The following is a 19,462-nucleotide window of genomic DNA, read 5'->3' as shown; positions in this document are numbered from 1 at the left end:
TTCTAGAATTCTCGGCAGCCACAGCACTGTCTTAAGTTTGTGGTTTGTGGTCAACATTGTATTTTAAAAGAGTGAAACAAATAGATTGCTATCTTTTCTTTTTTTCTTTTTGCGTTTATTGTGCTACAATCAGCGCTTGAGCTCTATAAGTAACAATGATAACAGTGAACATGTCGAAGTAAATGAGTGGAGAAGTTACCCAGTGGTAACACTCCAAAACATTATACGTATGTTTAGTCACTCTCTTCACTTGAGAGGAGATCACGAGGCCACTGTCGTTTAAGACGTCTTGTCGGGTTGTCAGGAAGAGTTCTAGAAGAAAGATTTTGAGCTAGAGGATTTATATGAGATTGCAGGCTGAAGTGGAGTTTTCTGTATCGTGTTTTAGCAACTTGGGTGACAAAAGGAAAGGTCAGTGTGTATAGTCAGATTGGAGACATAAAATGGAGCGTTTACGATAGTTCGAAGTATTTTAGATTGTAGCGATTGAATCCTTTGGAGATTGGAGCGTTTGGTTTAATCCCACAGCTCTATTCCATACGCCCAGATGGGTTTTAAAATAGAAGTATAATTCAGTCTTTTGTTGCCCAGAGAGAGTTTTGATCTATCGTCTAGGAGTCTTTTAAGTAGTCGATAGCGTCTGTTTAGTTCTGTTCTTTTATGTCTAGTGTGGGGGTTCCAAGAAAGTCTTCGGTCTAAGTAAAGCTCAAGGTAGCGGGCAACGTTCACTACTTGGTGGAGGTGTTAGGTAATAGAAGACTGGAGAAAGAGTAATGCAACGAAGAGTGAAGGTGATGTTTTGAGACTTGGTTTCATTAAGCTTAATAGCCCATTTCTTGAACCACTGTTCTAAGGATGAGAGATGAGATTGCAGATTTCTGTGAGCTATTACAGGATCATGATTAGTAGACAGTAAGGCGGTGTCGTCTGCGTATGTGAGAAGTGTGGTGTTAGGATGAATTGGTATGTCTGAAGTGTAAATGGAGTAAAGAATAGGACCCAGAATGCTGCCCTGTGGAACTCCAGCGTCGATAGGTTTAAGTGGGGAGAAAGAAGATCCTATTTGCACTCGGAAGTATCTGTCATTTTTTTTTAACTAAATTTTTTCGTATTAAGATTACATTAAATTTTTATTATGAAATCTATTTTTATTTATTTTTGACTTTTCCAAAAATCAAAAATATTTCATCTATTGATTATATTGCTTCAACAATAACTAATAATATTTGCAAGAAAATTAATACAATTAAATTGATCTCAAATTCCTCTTGAGAAGATATTGTAAATAAAGTGTTGATTTTGAATTTTCTTGAGTAAGAAAATACTACAGGTTTTTGAAAATTTACTGATTTATTGCAAACCAATAATTTCATATATTTTATCTGAAAATAGAACCTTTTTTTCACAGCCATTTCTGGATAAGGAAATCCTCTACTTATTCCAGCTTAATGTAAGAGAATTAAATTATTGGCCAAAATTTCTCAGATATTAACACTTTAATTAAATAGATTTTCTACAAGGTAGAATAGTTTACGGCTAGTTTTGAGAGAGGAACAAAGATAGGCTTATCTTTAAAGTGTAATTTATATTCACAACATTGCTTAACAAACTATATAATGTTGGTAAGTATTATTAATTATGTCTCTTAAATTTGGATTATGGAATATATGTGAATTAGAGCTCTGCAGATTATATTAAGAAAGTTTAGATCTCTTTTTTGTGTCCTGTATAATATATTTAATACATAATGAAATGCAAAGTAGGTTTTATGCGGTAGGTAGCATTCCATTCTTTTCAATAATTTTTATGCATTTATTAAGAAAATAACGAAACCATTTTTGATTTATTATAGGGCGTCCGTTTATAAAATTAGTACATATTAATCCAATGACTGATCATGGTAAAATAATCAAATTATATTAGTACTTAAAAGATGTTAAACTTCATGTAGCATGATACTTAAATATAAATCAATCAAAATTTCAATAGTTCAACACCCAAATAATCTGATAAACATATAATCAATATGTCTGAAATGGTTTGCATGAATACTAAGTTAAAATTAAAATGTCTCTTTTCTACAAAAGTATATTGATTTATAATATTGATTTTGTATAAATTAACTAGCAGCTGTCACATATTTATTTACTTTATAAATATATAAAAATTTGGATATTTTATTAAATAAATAATATATTTCAAGACATAATTGATTAAGCTAATTATATAAGATTAAGTGAAATAATTTAATTTATTCACAAATTATTATCTGTTCATTATTAATGAGAGCAATTTGAATGAAAGTTGTTGCTAATTTCAAACATAATTTTTTAATGTGCCGAGCTTTCGACAGACGGGCTAGGTCATCTTCAGGGATGTGGGCAGTATATTTGAAATGCTTTACGAGAGTTACTAACTTCTAAAGTACCAGATGTTGGATTACTATTATATTTATAGTAATAATTCATACATTAACGTCATCAATTAAGATTTTATAGCCTAATATTTTTTTTTACCTGTAGTTGAACTAATTTTGAATTTTTTCTGATCATCAGATGCTAAGTTAAACTAATTTATTAAAAAAAGTAAAAAATAAAATTAAATACGTTCATTAAATGTTTATAAAGAATTTAAAAACGAAAATCAAAAAAGTAATAATTGAAATCGTCAAGATTTTTCAAGTTAACATCTAAAAGATTTACTTGGAATCCTTATACTCGACTTAAGAGAACAGAACTCAACGAACGCTTCCGACAACTTAAAAACTACTAATAGATAACAGATCAAAACTCACTCTGGACAACTAAAGACTTATTTACATTATTATTTATTTATTTATTTGCGACGCATAAGCCATACAAATGAGTACAGCAAAAAAGTAAAAATAATAATAACAAACTTCTAAAAAAAAACAAATGAATATAAATAGGCAACAAAAACAATTATTTTAACCAAATTGTTGAAAATAAGAAGTAAAAAAGACCATACAATAAATATGAATTCAAATTAAAATGAAAAGAATAATCCCACTTCTTAAAAAATAAAAAAGAATATTAAATCAATATGACTACAGTCAAAAATAATTAAAAAGATAAAAAATGAAAAACACTAATCATACATAAACTATTCATTCAAAATGAAGGACCTCAATTTAAACATATTTACAGTAAATAAAAATAAATTGTCTAATTGATCGCTATCAGCTATGGATAGCAAGCTCTCTCTATCTCTACATGCTTAGGATACACAGAGAGAGATAATGTGTTCTTAGTGGCTCAAATATAGGACAGACAATCTAGTACATGATGGAGGGTCTCGAATTCATTGCAATTGCAAATTGTGCACAAGAATTATTACGAAAATAGCACCAAATTCTATTCTTATAAGAAAGTCTCAATTGGCTAATAATTCGCAACCTGACGATGCTAGTTGGGAACCTGAGATAATCCTCACCCAAACCCAGGGTACTGATAGATCTATAGAGTAGACTGTACCGTGAGTTAATTGCAGCGTTCACATCAATACTTAAATAGTGATTACTGTATTTCTCTATTATGACAGATACCATTCTTCGGGCCTCGAATATAAATGTATTAAAGTCCCTCTGTGCTTAACAAATCGAATTAATCTCAAACTTCTTGAGGATCTAAACCTCAAGGTACAATGTTACCATTCAAACCATTCACAAAGACTTGAAACATGCCTTGCGTCCTGCAAGTTGCTCTCTAACCCATTACGGAAAATTCTATCTTAACTTACAATCTCCTGGTACACACCTTACCTCCAGGACATTTCCAGATTATACTTTTAGAATTCTTAAACGACAGTGACCTCTTGTTCACCTATCTGACAATGACAGTTAATAGAACTGAAATGTTATTGGAATGAATCACAGGGTAATTTCTCCAATCTTGATTGTGTTGTGGATATTCTATATTATCCTTGTTGATTTTGTTGATTATAACGCAATAATGCGTTGATTGTAACTATCGTAAATAAAAGATTGTAAAAAAAAAGAGGTTTAAAAAAATAGATTTGTTAAACTAAGGAAAAGATTATTCAAGGAATTTTTAAAATCAATTAAACACAACATTGAGTGAAGGTTGAAGTCCAATAAAATACCAAAAACCGCAGACATTTTGGAAAAGAATTTTGACTGAACAAAATTTATAATTTAGATTATAAAAGCATGTTTTTTGATCCATCAGACCAATTTATCCTGCAAGTTTATTAAAAGTAAGAAACCTTCGACTTGATAAAGGTACCGGAAAAGATGAGAACCGCGGCCTTCGAAGATTACATTTCTTCCCATTATCCGGGCTCATATCGTTTATTTACAGATGGGTCCAAAATCAATAATAAAGTCGGAAGTGCTGTGTATGATCCGGTTCGGAACTATTTTACGATAATTAAATTAGAAGATGAGGCGTCCATCTATACAGCGGAGCTAATTGCTATTTTAACGGCTTTAAAATATATTTATTCGTTGTCGGAGAAAAAATATACCATTATTAGTGACAGCCAGAGTGCGTTGTGTAAATTATCACATATACACAACCAGTCTACAGGAATGAATCACATTATCGCAGAGATTGTAGAAACTATTGCCATTTTTAAAGAGAAGGGAGTCTGCATTAATTTTTTGTGGGTAAGGGGTCATTGTGGTATAAAAGAGAATGAAATTGTTGATACACTTGCAAAGGAAGCCAACAATAGTGGGGAAATGGCTAATTATAAATTACCACACACCGATATCAAGGGTATAATTGCAAAAGCAGCACTACAAAAATGGCAGACAGATTACAATAATGGTGATAAAGGTAGATTCTATAAAACTATGGCAGATCAGTTACCTAGACAACCATGGTTTAAGGGAACTGTCACTAATAAATGGGTTGTTACGACAATAAGCAGGCTGAGAGCGAACCACGTGGTGTGCGGATCGTATCTACACAGGATCAACAAAAGGTCCTCTCCTCTTTGCGTAGATTGCAATGAGGAGGAGGATTTCAAACATGTAATAATGATATGTCCACGTTATGTGGTAGAAAGGAAACGAATGTTTGACGATATATACAGGTATTTAGATGCACCATTTCGCTACGAAGACATTATATTCTCCACCAACATTTATGTGCTTAAGTCGATAGCAGAGCTAGCAATGAAATATGAATGTATTTAAAAGCTATAGCCGAATTAGAATGAATGGAAGAAAATGCTTAGAGAAGGATTACGTGATTTTAATTTTGGTTAAGCTATAAGGATGGCAGGAGCACAGAGTGCTGCTCCATCCATAAGCTGTAGTTTATGTAAATAGCAGTATATAGTAGAATGATGAATGTGTGAAGCGAATGTATTTGTAGGTAAGAATGGAGAGTGAGTGATATTCTAGTGATAAGCACCTAGACGATGCTAGCTGTATGGCGGAAGCCAATGCCAAAAAAAAAAAAAAAATATTTAATTTTCTGATTACAATAATTCTCACGCAAATGAAGTAATTAATTTTAATAGCTTTTAGCTTCTTTATAGATATTAAAAAAATAATAATAAACTCAAGTTAATTAGAAAGGTTATTATTCATAAAAAGTTTAAAATTCAAAGAAATAGGCCGGGTAAATAAAAGACGCGATCGGGTTATAGGGTCATAGGGTCAGTTATTGTTATGGGAAGGATTACCGTTGAAGGGAAATTGGTTTGGCCAACGTTTCCTTATTGAGAAGGTATCCTCGGCTGGTTCATAGTCACGCAGGAATGTTGGTTGCATGCATAAGCGCGTCACTTTTACATACATTCTATTATTTAATATTTAGCATGAACATTATGTATGTATAATATATCTATATATCAACCATCTTTTATATCACTATCTAGATTGGAAAGGCACTATACACTTTTGGCCCTTCTCATAAAACTTTATTCATAATTTGTATTAGCTAATAGCGACTTAAAATATATTATATTTAAGATTCAAATAGCGTGGAATCGGTCAAAAATAAAAGACTACGGAAATACGGAGTTTTTCTTTGTTATTTTTGACCGATTCCTCACTATTTAAGTCCTAAATATTAATTGAAAATGTGAACATTAATAAATACAGATTTTTTTGTTAATATAATTCTAAAATTTTTAGCTTTAAAATGCATTTAAAATTTATAACTGCAGATACATTAAGTCCTGTCACAAGTAAATCAGTTAACAGAGATATTTTAGGAACCCTATGGCGACTCTCCAAAAGTAACATTTAATTACTGGACCTCCATCGCCAAGGAAATGGTCGCTTTAAACGTCGAATAAGAATGTAAAAGTGATATAAGAGTCGATGGATTTGTAGGTTTGGATGACCAGAGAAATTAGAATGAACCTTTTTGTGATATTAAGTGCTTTGATTAATGGTACGAGTATGTTAGAACATTATGGATGGGGCAGATCGGGACGTAATTTCGTACGTTAGATATTAGACGAAGAATTTTGGGTTTGTAATAATTAAAGACGGTAAGATTAAGAGATTAAGATAGTAGATGGGACGGGACCTATGCCCCAAGGCACCGCAGCCACAGAAGACTTATTGTGCCAGTCCCTTCTTAGTTCTAGTAGGCGAACCCTCCCCTCCTAAAGAGGTCAAGGACTTTCCCTACTAGTTCTTTTTGCGCTACTATCTCCTTCGGCCTCAACGTTCCAAAGGTTTCATAGAGCAAACGTTCGATTGCAATGCAATCGAACAACAGGTGAGAGGCCGTTTCCTCCTCTTCCTGACATAATCTGCACAACGGCTCCGAGCTGATAAGCCCCACCTTGCGCAGATGCTTCTTGAACCTACCGTGCCCCGTGAATAGGCCTGTAATCAGAGTAATCTGATTTCTGCCCAAACACAGGGTCTCTTTGGATCTTTGCTTACACAGCCAAGGCATCAAGGTCTTGTTGTGTTTAACCCCAGGACACATCACCCAGTTCTTTTCGTGCTCCCTCCAGATCCAATCTCTGAGAGCCGCGCGAACCGAACCCCTGGTGATCCCCAGGACAGGCTCTGGACCGATGAAAGGAGTGTTAGCCCCATTCCTGGCCAGATAATCAGCTTTTTCATTCCCTTCAATACCCACATGACCCGGCACCCATTCCAACCGAACTTTGTTGTGCCGCGCCAGTAGTTCTAGGGCCTTCCTGCATTCCCAGACCAGGGAAGAGGTGATTCTGAAGGATACGAGAGCCTTCAGTGTAGCCTGGCTGTCCGAAAAGATGCGAATCTCCCTATTTCTAGGTTCCATCCGCAGGTTTTCCTCAGCGCATATTTTAATAGCAAAAACCTCGGCCTGGAAGACTGTGGCGTATCTCCCAAGAGATCTCTCAATGAGTACCTCGGGTTTAACCCCATACACTCCAGACCCAGTCCGATAGTCCATCTTGGAGCCATCGGTAAACCAAATGCCTCTCTTCCGGTACTGATCCGTCCAGTTTACCCTCCATTCAGTCCTCGGTTTAATACACACCTGAAAAGGAGTCTCGAAACTGTATTTAGGACAGATACTCTCCCCTGCCATGTCAATAACCGGCCCAGGGTCGACCTTATCTGAAATAATCATATGGCCAATGCAGGAACTTATACGCCTCCATTGCCCATTGCTCGCCATTCTGTACGCACTGGCCCTTGCCTCCGCCTGAATAACATATTGAAGCGGAGCCAACCCCAGAAGTACCTCCAGCGCCGCAGTAGGGGTGCTACTAAAGGCCCCCGTGATCATCAGACAGGCCAGTCTCTGCACCCTTGCTAGAGCCTTAATTGCCGTCTGTTGTTCAGTCTTCCTCCACCACACCACTGAACCGTAGGTGATGATAGGTATAAAAGACGGTAGATATTGGAATGCTTTGCTGATCCGCATGTTTCGAATTTAGAATTTAGTTTTTAATACATACATTTTTAGTTTAGGGTTAGTTTTGATCGTCTGACAAGTAGTCTCTTCAGCAAGTGTTTCTATAGGTCTTGTTTGCAAATTCCACTACGTCAGTGGTTTGTCAATGTAAAGTTCTAGATATTTGACAGAGTCGGCAAAAGAAAGTGAAATCTGATTTATTATTCATTAGTTATTCAAATTAATTATATTACTTTTTCTGCAGCAAACTCTCCTTAATAATGCGCCAAGGAGCAGGACGCTGCAGCTGAAGTGACTCAAACTAAGCCAATGCCTTTAAATTTGAGTTAAAAATGAAAGAAAAATTGAAACTGACAATAAGCTGAAAAAAATATGACAACAATCTACTGGTGCATGCACACCTTCCCTCCATGGCATTTCCACTTTAGGACGTCTTAAAAGGCAGTGGCTTCTTGTTCTCCTCTCTGACAATGAGAGTTAATAGAAATGAAGTGTAGAACTAGACGTGGACATACCCTCCTCAAAATAGTTTTAAAAAAAAAAAAAAAAACGGAATATCATCTGTTATTAAAATATATAATAAGATTTTTGCGAAGGCAAAGGAAGATGGCAGAACTATTCTCAGAAACCAATCAGATCCTCTTTACACAGGATACAGTCAACGGAGACGCTACATTCTTTGCTGCAGAAAGACAAAAAGGCTTAGAAGGGCAGAAGCATGATCTTAGGAGCATTGACAACGATTCCTCTGCACCCATTGACCAACCATGACCTAAGTACAACGTCAGCATAAATGAGATACGTGTTTTCCAATATAAATTTACATTTTTTGGGAGATACTTTGTTATTCGCTCATTTCCTACCTAATGCTATGATAAAGCAATGGCGGTGTAAGGTGATTATAGTGTCAGTACACTTATCAAGACCTGGGAACAGTTGTCATTCGACCTAGATAGTTCAACAGGAATCGAAAATAAAGCCAAAGATTTAATTTCTTACTTTTTTTTAAGGAAGTAAATCTATTTAAATGTTTCAATTTTTCAGAAATGTGTGTAAAAACTATTCCTGACTGATGACTCATTATTTCTAATAATTAAATTAAGTACACACAATTTTTAATTAATATTTATCAAATGCACAGATTTAATTGAATTATTATTTATCCATGTTCTTGACCTAATCACCATTGAGAAGATAGTGATTTTAATTTCAGCAAAAACAAATTATAATTTTAACATTTTCTTACCGTAATAATTTACGTAACTATTATTTATAACAATCCGTACACTTGCGCAGATATATCTACAGCAAATACAGGAAATTACTAATCTGACCATATTTAGATACGTACAATGATCTGATCGCTAAACTGTACGCAGGGCTTTCCTTTTGTTTAAATTCTTAGTCAAATGAGGTCATTACTTCCATTTTGAAGAGCGCAATAATACGAATGATGCACAAGAAAAATATTTGTAATTATAAGACAGGCGTAGTTCCATTAGATTTTAGTAGAAATTATTTATTTATATCTATTTGAAAGAAAAGATAGTTTAGAAAATATGGTCAGAAGAGTGTCCAATTTGAAATGAACATCTCTCCAAATATTTGTTCGCGGACCGTCACTTGTAATCGCTAACATAAAGAAGATCTGGGGCTTATGATGTATAAAACTAAAAGATTATACACAAATTGGGGAATAAAATTAAATTGGAACAAGAACCTTATTATAGGCGGCGGAGATGATGATAATTTACAGATATAAGAAGAGCAATTTAAACAAGGGAAATCTTTCAAGTATTTGGAATCAGTGCTGAAGGTTGACGGAGGATGAGATAAAGAAGTTAGATTAGATTAGATTATCGGGGTGGGACCTAGGCCCCATGGCACCGCAGCCAAAAGAGACTTATTGTGCCTTCCCCATTGGATCTAGTAGACGAAATCTCCCCTGCTAAAGAGGTGGAGGACTTCTCCTACTAGTTCTTTTTGCGCTACTATTTCCTTTGGTCTCAAAGATCCGAAAGTTTCATAGCGAAACCACTCGATTGCAACGCAATCGACCAGCCAGTGAGAGGCCGTGTCCTCCTCATCCTGACAAAATCTGCACAACGGTTCCGAGCTAATAAGCCCCTCCTTGTACAGATGACTATGCCCTATGTGAACGAGAGAACATTATTAACCAATATTGAGGTCAATCGGAAAAACAGTTTCTTGCAACAGAAATTCTAATTGATATTTTAAATTTCAATAAAGTTATTACAAAAATAAAATTTGAGAGAAGCAAATTTGAAATGTAACAGAATTAATAATAAAAAAATAAAATTATTAAATGTATTAAATTAAATGTTAGCCTAAAATTAAATGTACGTACAAATTAAGGCAACCTGTTAATCGTTACAAAAGCAGGGAAAAGGCACAACAATAAATCAAATTCACTTTGAATTGTATATTTTAATAAAACTTCGATTTATCACATTGACATAAAAATGCCCACCCAAAATCTAAACTTTTATCTGATAAAAAGCAAAAGATATTTTGAAATTAAATAATTATAACGTTGAGATGAAAAAGTAAAACTGGACCAATCATCCAATTTGAGACTGCCCAATGAATATTCAATAATTATTTCTGGTACCACTACTGGTGTTAAGTGGCCAATTCCCAGCTACTAATCTGGTTCAAGCTATTGCCAGATTGTTCTCTTCGCGCGCTTCCCAGATACAACGATATTTCGTAACACTATTGCGTGTCTCTCTCTCTTTGATTTATAAATTTTTATATGAGCCGTTCACTGTACAAATCCATTAACTCCACTTTTTTGAAATATCTTAAAAAGCACTTGGTTCAGTCATAGCTTTTTATATTTATAATAAATTTCCCAAATAATAAAGATTAAACGACAAAATTAGTTTGGCCATTGAATAATAAACAGTTTATTTGAGAAGCCATTTTGATTAACTCCGTGCTCTAATGTAAATCGTTCCAATAATTCAACTCAAATTCAGTAGCAGGCGCTGAATTATAACTCTAAATTTATTTGAATTTATAATATAAAAAGAATTATGAAAAACAATGTGCATTATTTTTTCGCTTTCTCCACTTTTCGTTTAATATATGCATTACATATATGTTTTAGCATCGACAGATTTCGGACAGTTGTATTTGGTGATGAGGTATTATAAATATGTATTTATTACTGACTGGAGTTTAATTATACCTGATCACGGTGTGTTTGAAATTTACGCTAGTTTTTTGTATGCTTTTGCTGTTCACTCTGAATTTGAAATTTACAACTGAAGAATAAGAATATTATCAGGAAGAAGTACGTTGATAAGAGAAATTGATAGGAGTTATCATCTCCCATTGGCCAGTGGGGACACCATAAAACAAGCAGTAATTTGTTGACTTCTATCGCCAAGGGCATTGTGCAGCCAGAGTATGAGATGAAAGGTGATATGTTAATGGATTTACGATGAACAGAGAGGTGAGAATGAACTGGTAGCAAGATGGTGGTAATTCCTTGATAAATTGTATTATAAGGTTATTATGGATTGTTCTTTAGGAAACATAGTGTAGAGCTTTAGTTGTTCGGCGCAGAATTTCGAATTGCAATAATTATAGACTATAGAACTAGAATGCTTCATCTAACTCCTTACTTCAAGTCTTTAAGTCCAAATTAGTTCTGAATCTAGTTGTATATCCGTTTTTATTGTTGTACATTAGACTTTGTTTTGAACGTCTATCAAGTTGTCACGCTATTTTTGCGTGGAATCATTTTTTTGGATATAGTCTTTTTAATCTTGTGTGCGAATCCCATGTTAGTCATTAGTCAATGTAAAATCCTAGGTATTTTTGACAGTGTTGACGCAAGGAAGTGTAGTCTGATTTAGGTGAACTCAAAGATAAGTTGTAGGTCAAAAGGTAATGACTGTATACTGGCATTTAAGAAAATTTATCTTTATTTTAGTTTTTCCAAGGTGCAAGAGAATTGTATTGGGTCAGAGTGAGGAAGGACACAGACTATATCTTCTGCATTAATGAAGGTTATTGTGTTGTGATGAGTTGGAAGGTCCGAGAATGTATCAAGTGAAGACAGTAGACCTAAGAGTACCATCCTGAGATACACCAGCCTCTAAATGGTACACTTTTAGTAGAAAGATACCAAAAATAACTGGTAGAAAGATTTGAGATGATAATGGATACTAGGTGCGAAATATAATACGTAAGAGGACGTAGAATTTCTTTGAAATTCGTGAAATTAACTTCAGTGCCGAATTCGATAAAATACCAATGAAAAATCTGGATAGATTTGTTATTTAAATTACATTACATTGTAGCTGCAGGTAATTCAACTAATGTTCGCCTATATCACTGCCTAATCAGTGAAACTACATAGTTTAACCATAAGCTTTAAAGAATAACTCAAACTAGTCTAGTACAAGAAGTGAAGAGGCTAACTCGAGACCCTGCACTCTCATATTTCTCTTTTGCAGCACAAAGCCTAATCTACGTAGACTAATTTCAAGAATTTACAAACTTCAAAACATTGAATTAAATGGAAAAATCTATTTTAGAAGTTGGAAAGTCAAATTACTGCAGAGAAATAAAAAAATAAAATAAAGAAAATATAACAATCGTCTGATGAGTGGGTAAAAAACTGTTCAACCCAATGTTTACGTATAATTAAAAATTAATTGAATACGCTAATAAAAATATTGAATGCAAAATCTCAGTTACCATTTAAACAGTAATTACTTGAAAACCAACGATTACAGATCATTTGTTTTAATTTTACACTAGGTAATAACTAATATATAAATGTAATTGTTTCAATAGCTAATAACTAATGTATATATAAATATCAGCACTTCAGTATAGCGCTACTGTTCGCTTTAAATATATACTAGATAGGATCAAGTCAAATAGCCTGGAGCAGATGCTACGCTTAGATGAGCACCAACTTGTTTCTTAAATATTGCGAGACTACAAACCTCATAAGTCGTAGTACTTTTTAATTCAACTACTTGCAATATATAATATATTTCATACACAAAAATTTCTTTAACAAAAACTTACAGTTTAAAAAGTTAAGCATCAGATCAACGACAAAAGGTACACAAATTAGCAAATATCCATCATTTCATTAACACTTCATAGATATAATTTAAGTAATTTTACTGCATTTACTTTTCATTAACTACTTCCGTCATGTTCAAGGACCCGAAATTATTTATTTCCGGCGTATCGGAAATTTGCTGGATTGTAATACTTCCACATAGGAAGGGTGAGACAAAGTAAAAAAAATCGAAAACTTTAGAGTACGAGGGTCGTTTGAAAAGTCCGTGCAAAAATAAAAACTACTTAATTTTTTGGGGTAAACCTTTTTTATTTTTCAACATAGTCTCCTTTTAGGCTTATACACTTCGTCCAACGCTGCTCTAGTTTGTTGATCCCTTCCGAATAATAGGATTTGTCCAAGTCTGAAAAATAGCCATTCGTTTCTGCAATCACCTCCTCGTTTGAATAAAATCTTTTTCCCGCCAGCCATTTCTTCATATTGGGGAACAAATAGTAGTCCGAGGGAGCCAAGTCTGGAGAATAGGGAGGGTGTGAAACGAGTTGGAACCCTATTTCCATTAATTTTGCGACCACAACTGCTGAGGTGTGAGCTGGTGCGTTTTCGTGATGGAAAAGGACTATTTTGTGGGCCAATCGTGGGCGTTTCTCTTGCAGCTCGGTTTTCAAACGGTCCAATAACGATGAATAATATGCACCTGTAATAGTTTTACCCTTTTCCAGATAGTCGATGAGGATTATTCCTTGCGAATCCCAAAAGACAGTCGCCATAATCTTTCCGGCCGAAGGAACGGTCTTCGCCTTTTTTGGCGCAGATTCCCCCTTGGTAACCCATTGTTTAGATCAGTGGTGGGCAAACTTTTTTAATGGGGGGCCACAAAGTTTAAGAAATTCTAGAGGAGGGCCAGAATTATAGAAAAAATGCATTTTGTGTTAAAGCTTTTAATCATAATATTATAAAAACATTACAGCATTACACACTTGTGTAACTACGCGGCTAGTTTAGCTTCACCTATAGGTTATGCATCTATTATTCTACTAAGTAGAATCTACTTTATACTTCTCGACCGTCAAAACGTAATTATAGCGGGCCATATACTATCCATGTCGATGGACCCTCGGCGGGCCGGATTAAATACTTTCGCGGGCCGGAGTTGGCCCGCAGGCCGTACTTTGCCCATCACTGGTTTAGATTGTTCTTTGGTCTCAGGAGTGTAGTGATGTATCCATGTTTCATCCACAGTGACGAAACGACGCTTAAAGTCATGCGGATTCTTCTGGAACAGCTGCAAACCGTCCTTGCAACACTTCACACGATTTCGTTTTTGGTCAAGCGTGAGCAATCGCGGCACCCATCTTGCGAATAGCTTTATCATGTCCAAATGTTGATGCAAAATATTATGTACCCGTTCATTCGAGATGCCCACAGCACTAGCAATCTCACGCACCTTCACTCTTCTGTCATCCATCACCATATCATGGATTTTATCAATGATTTCTGGAGTAGTAACCTCAACAGGGCGTCTAGAACGTTCAGCGTCACTTGTGCCCATATGGCCACTCCGAAAATTTTGAAACCACTTATAAACTGTTCTAATCGAAGGTGCAGTCACCATAATGTTTATCAAGCTTCTCTTTAGTCTCCTGAGGCGTTTTGCCTTTCATATAGTAGTGTTTAATCAACACACGAAATTCTTTTTCGTCCATTTTTTGAAAATCACTCGACTTCCTCGATTCAAACGAATGCCAAACACAAAGAAATAGACCGATCTGGCTGAAACTTGGTGTGTGTTCTTCCAAGAGATGCTACTAACTAAACATAACCTCGATACGCGCCAGTGGTGCTATCTCTCTGACTTTGCACGGACTTTTCAAACGACCCTCGTAGTGTGACCAACACAAAATGTTCCTGACTACAATCACTTGCAACTCCAAAATTGGATATTTATGTATTAATTTAAATAATTACGGTCCGAAAAATTTACACACTAACTACTACATAAAATACCGTCTCAACAATTTGGTTTCAGGTCAAAGCATTTATCAATAACATCAAGTTAAGCGAGTAACTGAACATATCGTACATAAAGTAGAGAACAGAAAGTACACAGCAGCTATATTTCTTGATTTAGGTGATATATTTGACAATTTGGACACGCTGGACTGCTTCACAAAATTAGGTAGACTTACACTCTTAATTATATTATTCAAATCATACGATCTGTTTTACAAAACCTAACTTTCTGGGTAAGATTCAATGACATTTACAGTACTCGACGACAATTCTCAACAATGCCTGCCGCAAAGAGTAATAAGTCTACACTCTTCAATTACTACTCTATGGACAGAACTAAACCTAGTATAACGATGTTAGCTGCATACGACACAATGTCATTAACAAAAGAACAAAAGATGATAACTCATTCATTAACAAAACCATCATCGACTTAGAAGCATCAATTAATCTTGTAACTGGTTAAAAAAAAAAAAAATCATTCATGATCTACATAAATGTATTTAGGAATGTGTATTAAAAAGATACAATTAAAGAATACATTCCATAACAATATGGGGAAAAATATATTGGATCAAACTATTTTGAAAAATACTTTGGAGAAACAAAGAATGTTAATTTTGAAATTAGTTGAATAAAAAGGTAATATGTAATACACAATACATAAAAAAGGAATAGAAATTAATTCGAAAAAGCAATTTGGGGAAACAAAAAGGCTAATTTGGAATAATAGTCGATTAATAAGAAAAGATTAAAGAATACATTAAAATGGTCTAGATATCAATTCCCCCAAAAAAAACATTTGGGGAAACAAAAGCGATATTCTAGACTTTATCGTCGATTAAAGAGATAAAAATACATAAAAAAGTTTAGAAATAAATTTAAATACTTTTTGTGGAATTCGAAATTAAAGAATTAACCAACACTGAACGTTGTCAAAACGTAGCATCAACATTAATTTGATAGTAATAACTAAATGATTAAATGTTATATGCATGCAACAGTAATAAAAATACAATTGAAATTTAAAATAAGTAATTGATATTAAAGACTTACTTCGTATAAAGAATATAATGGTTCATCAGCATCTCAGTGGATCACCACTCCAATAGCATTTGACACTTGACACTATTTGAAATAATTCACAACACCATTCGCGGTAAAACCGTATATCACGCCATAACTATAACTTAAACACAATTTATAAAAACCGAACTTCACTTTAAACATGTAGGTACTAATATTAAATATTAATATTATCTGTAAATTTTACTTTAAAAAATCACGGAAATAAAGAGGCACCACTAACGAGTTAAAGTTGGCCGTCGGTAACTGATCAGCTGGTAAATTAAGGTTATTAAGGTAAGCAGAGTTACCAACAGTTTTTTACATTTATTTTCATTCATAATCTGCAAAAAAAAAAATGTAATTAGTGAATATGTAATTAGCAAATTAGGGATTTTATTTCATTCATAAATGAAATATTTTTTATTTGATTATTATTTTTGTGATTTCTTTTATAAATTGTGTTTAAGCTATTTGTAGTGCGTTACATAAAGTTTTAGTGCAAATAATGTATTGAATTAGTGATCTATTGAGTTGCTGATAAATTCACAATATTTATTCCTTAAAGTGTTACTTACGCCAAACATTTTAAAATAAAGATTAGCTTTCTTAATGGCTGTTAATACATTTTTATTTAAAAAATTCACCTCATTTATCTCATTTATTTTAAAAAAGGGCAAAGTTCAAAACAGAAAACTGCAATTCATAGATAAACGTTGTAATTACATGCAATTATAAAAAGATAAATGAATACAGAATAGAAAGAGGTGGTGCACATTACCTAATTAAAAGAGTTTACAGAGATCTGTTGCAAAGCAGGTTGTATTACATAGCCAAAAACGTGATCACAAATGAGCAGTAATTAAATATTAAAAGATTTTCTGGATTATGAAATGATTTTTTTTCAACAAAGGCCAGACTATTGGATTGTAGAGTCGGATGGAAGGTATCCTAGTATTTTTGAAGACGACTGTTTTTCGCTGTTGAAGAATTAAACTTCCAAATAAGAAAGTACTCTTATATTTCGTGGTTAAAGCTAGTAATTTTGGTTCATCATGATTTCGCTTGTTTTTCCAACTGTTTGAACCAGACTGCTGTCTCGCAGCTGACCCGTTAGGATTGGAAATGAAAAAAAAAACAACATTATTTGGTGTCTCACCAAAGGGATCTGTCATCCGTTTTCATGAGTTTAGGTAAATACCGTAATTTTAGTCTTCTGTTTGTGATAAAATGTGAGGCGATAATTAATACTTGTCTGCTGAAATCGGATATCGGTAATCATGTTTTAGAATTAATAGAAATGGATTTCCGAACGATAATTTCACGCTGTTATTTGAAGCTATTTGTAACTGAGAATTATATCAACAAGTAAGCCAGTATCAAAAGCAGCCATACTAGCTGTGTTATTATTTATAATTAGTATATTTTTTAAAATTGTTCAAAAACTCCCCCCCTTCGTCTCACAATTTCCAAATTATAGGATTTATTTCGTTTTTTACAAGCAAAGGTTTTTAAAAAAATAAATGTATAATATTTATATATAATTTACTTTTTTCCATGGAGAACATTAACGTGAATGGGGACTTTCAAGTAAAGTGAAGTTGTGAATATGATACTTGAACGAGTCACGATTTTGTGTTAATAATTATCTAGTTAATTTAAAAAATGTTGCTAATATATTCCCGTTGGTTGCGCACTTAAATTTTATACTTCAAAATAGTTAAGCTTCATTTAAAAAAGAAAAGAACTCTATAACAGTCAATTAAATAAAAAAAAAGTATCTTCAATTCATCTTAATTAAAGTTGGCAACGTTTCTAACAGTAACATGTGGTTTTCTAAAAGATAAAAAGGGACTTAAAACACGACTAGATGATAATGTGATAAAAATCGGCTTTTAAATTTTTAAATCCAATGTAACCTAATCATAAGTAACCTACATGAAGTCGGAAGCAACTCTTCAAGATTCTCTGTCAATGAATTCCTCAACAGCATTAACAAAAAATTACTTCAAACTAATAGATTTGTTTTCGAAATAACCCCCACACTAGACTTAAAAGAACAGAACTAAACAGACGCTATCGGCTACTTAAAAGACTCTTAGACGATAGATCAAAAACTCTCTCTGGACAACAAAAGACTGATTTATACTTCTATTTTAAAACCTATCTGGGGGTATGAAATAGAGCTGTGGGGTTCAACCAAACGCTACAGTCTCCAAAGGATGCAATCGCTACAATCTAAAATACTTCGAACTATTGCACACACTCCATTTTATGCCTCCAACCTGACTATACACACTGACTTTAACGTTCCTTTTGTCACCCAAGTTTCTAAAACACGATACAGAAAACTCCACTTCAGCCTACAATTTCATATAAATCCTCTTGCTCAAAATCTTTCTTCTAGAACTCTTCCTGACAATCTGACAAGACGTTTTAAAAGACAGTGGCCTTGTGATCTCCTCTCCGGTGAAGAGAGTGACTAAACATCTAATATTTGGGAGTGTTACCTCTGGGTAACTTCTTCACTCGTTACTTATCATTTGTTACTCGGTTATCACTGTTACTTATCGCGCAAACGCGATGATTGTAGCATAAATAAACGCAAAAAAAAAGGTTTCGAATTGATGGAGCCTACTTTTGATTAAAACATTCAATTCTCTCTGACATTTGGAGGAAAGTATGATTTTATTCATTAGTAGGGAAGGAAACCCTTCGCCATCAAATACCGACTATCGATCAAATCGAGCTACCGACTATCGATCAAATTGAGCAACCTCCTCCTGAAGGGAAACAGCCTAACCTTCTTTGTTATCAACCTTATTCCAACCAAAAATACTAAATCTGAAACCTCAAACAATCCGTCACTAGATGAATCGGTATCTCCTTCCCCTACAAAATGTATAGAAAGGATCGGGGAGAATTATAGAGTTGCCAGAGCTGACATGTTACACTAGAAGGCCGAGTAAGAGAACCAACCAGTCTGAGAGGTCTGTGAAAGACTCGACAGCATCTCACAATGAACCCCGGACCGGTGATTGAAATTTAAACTTCTTTCACTAAATTTAGAATAGGTCTATTGTAGTATTACATTCTGCAACAAATCACCTAGTACAAAGAAACATGATGTAAAATACAAAAAACAAAAAATGTTAATTTACATTTCCCAGAAGGTAATGTATGACGGTCAAAAACGAGACTCACACCAATTTTTAGTTACATCATTTTGTAGAACATATGTTAGAACTTTCTAGCTGGGAGGCGTTCCACAACTCCGCTCCTTCTATCTGTACGAACAAGAGAGGATATCCATCCACTCCGCCTTCTGACCATTAGTCTCTGGATAAGACGGGAATTATTACTATTATCCTCTGTGGTGAGAATAAACATCACGTGACCGACAGCAAAGTGGCTCTCGTACAACCTGTCCAGCAAAGCGCGTGTT

General features: G+C 34.1%; 1 long non-coding RNA gene across 3 annotated transcripts in view; it reads right to left on the bottom strand.

Moving 5' to 3' along the window:
• Nucleotides 1-16,264, bottom strand: part of LOC141455778 (uncharacterized) — a 119,790-nt gene extending 103,526 nt beyond the window's left edge. For all 3 annotated transcript variants that reach the window (XR_012459430.1, XR_012459429.1, XR_012459428.1), the window contains exon 1: nt 16,009-16,264. This is a non-coding gene — a long non-coding RNA (uncharacterized lncRNA). The remainder of the gene's footprint in view (nt 1-16,008) is intronic.
• Nucleotides 16,265-19,462: the final 3,198 nt, after the last annotated feature.

The sequence above is a fragment of the Rhodnius prolixus genome, unplaced genomic scaffold (genome assembly GCF_049639745.1).
Source record: "Rhodnius prolixus isolate KJV_2025 unplaced genomic scaffold, Rpr scaffold_4, whole genome shotgun sequence".
NCBI lineage: Eukaryota > Metazoa > Arthropoda > Insecta > Hemiptera > Reduviidae > Rhodnius > Rhodnius prolixus.
The sequence above is the reverse complement of the archived record's forward strand: the minus strand, read 5'-3'. Positions and strand labels throughout refer to the sequence as shown.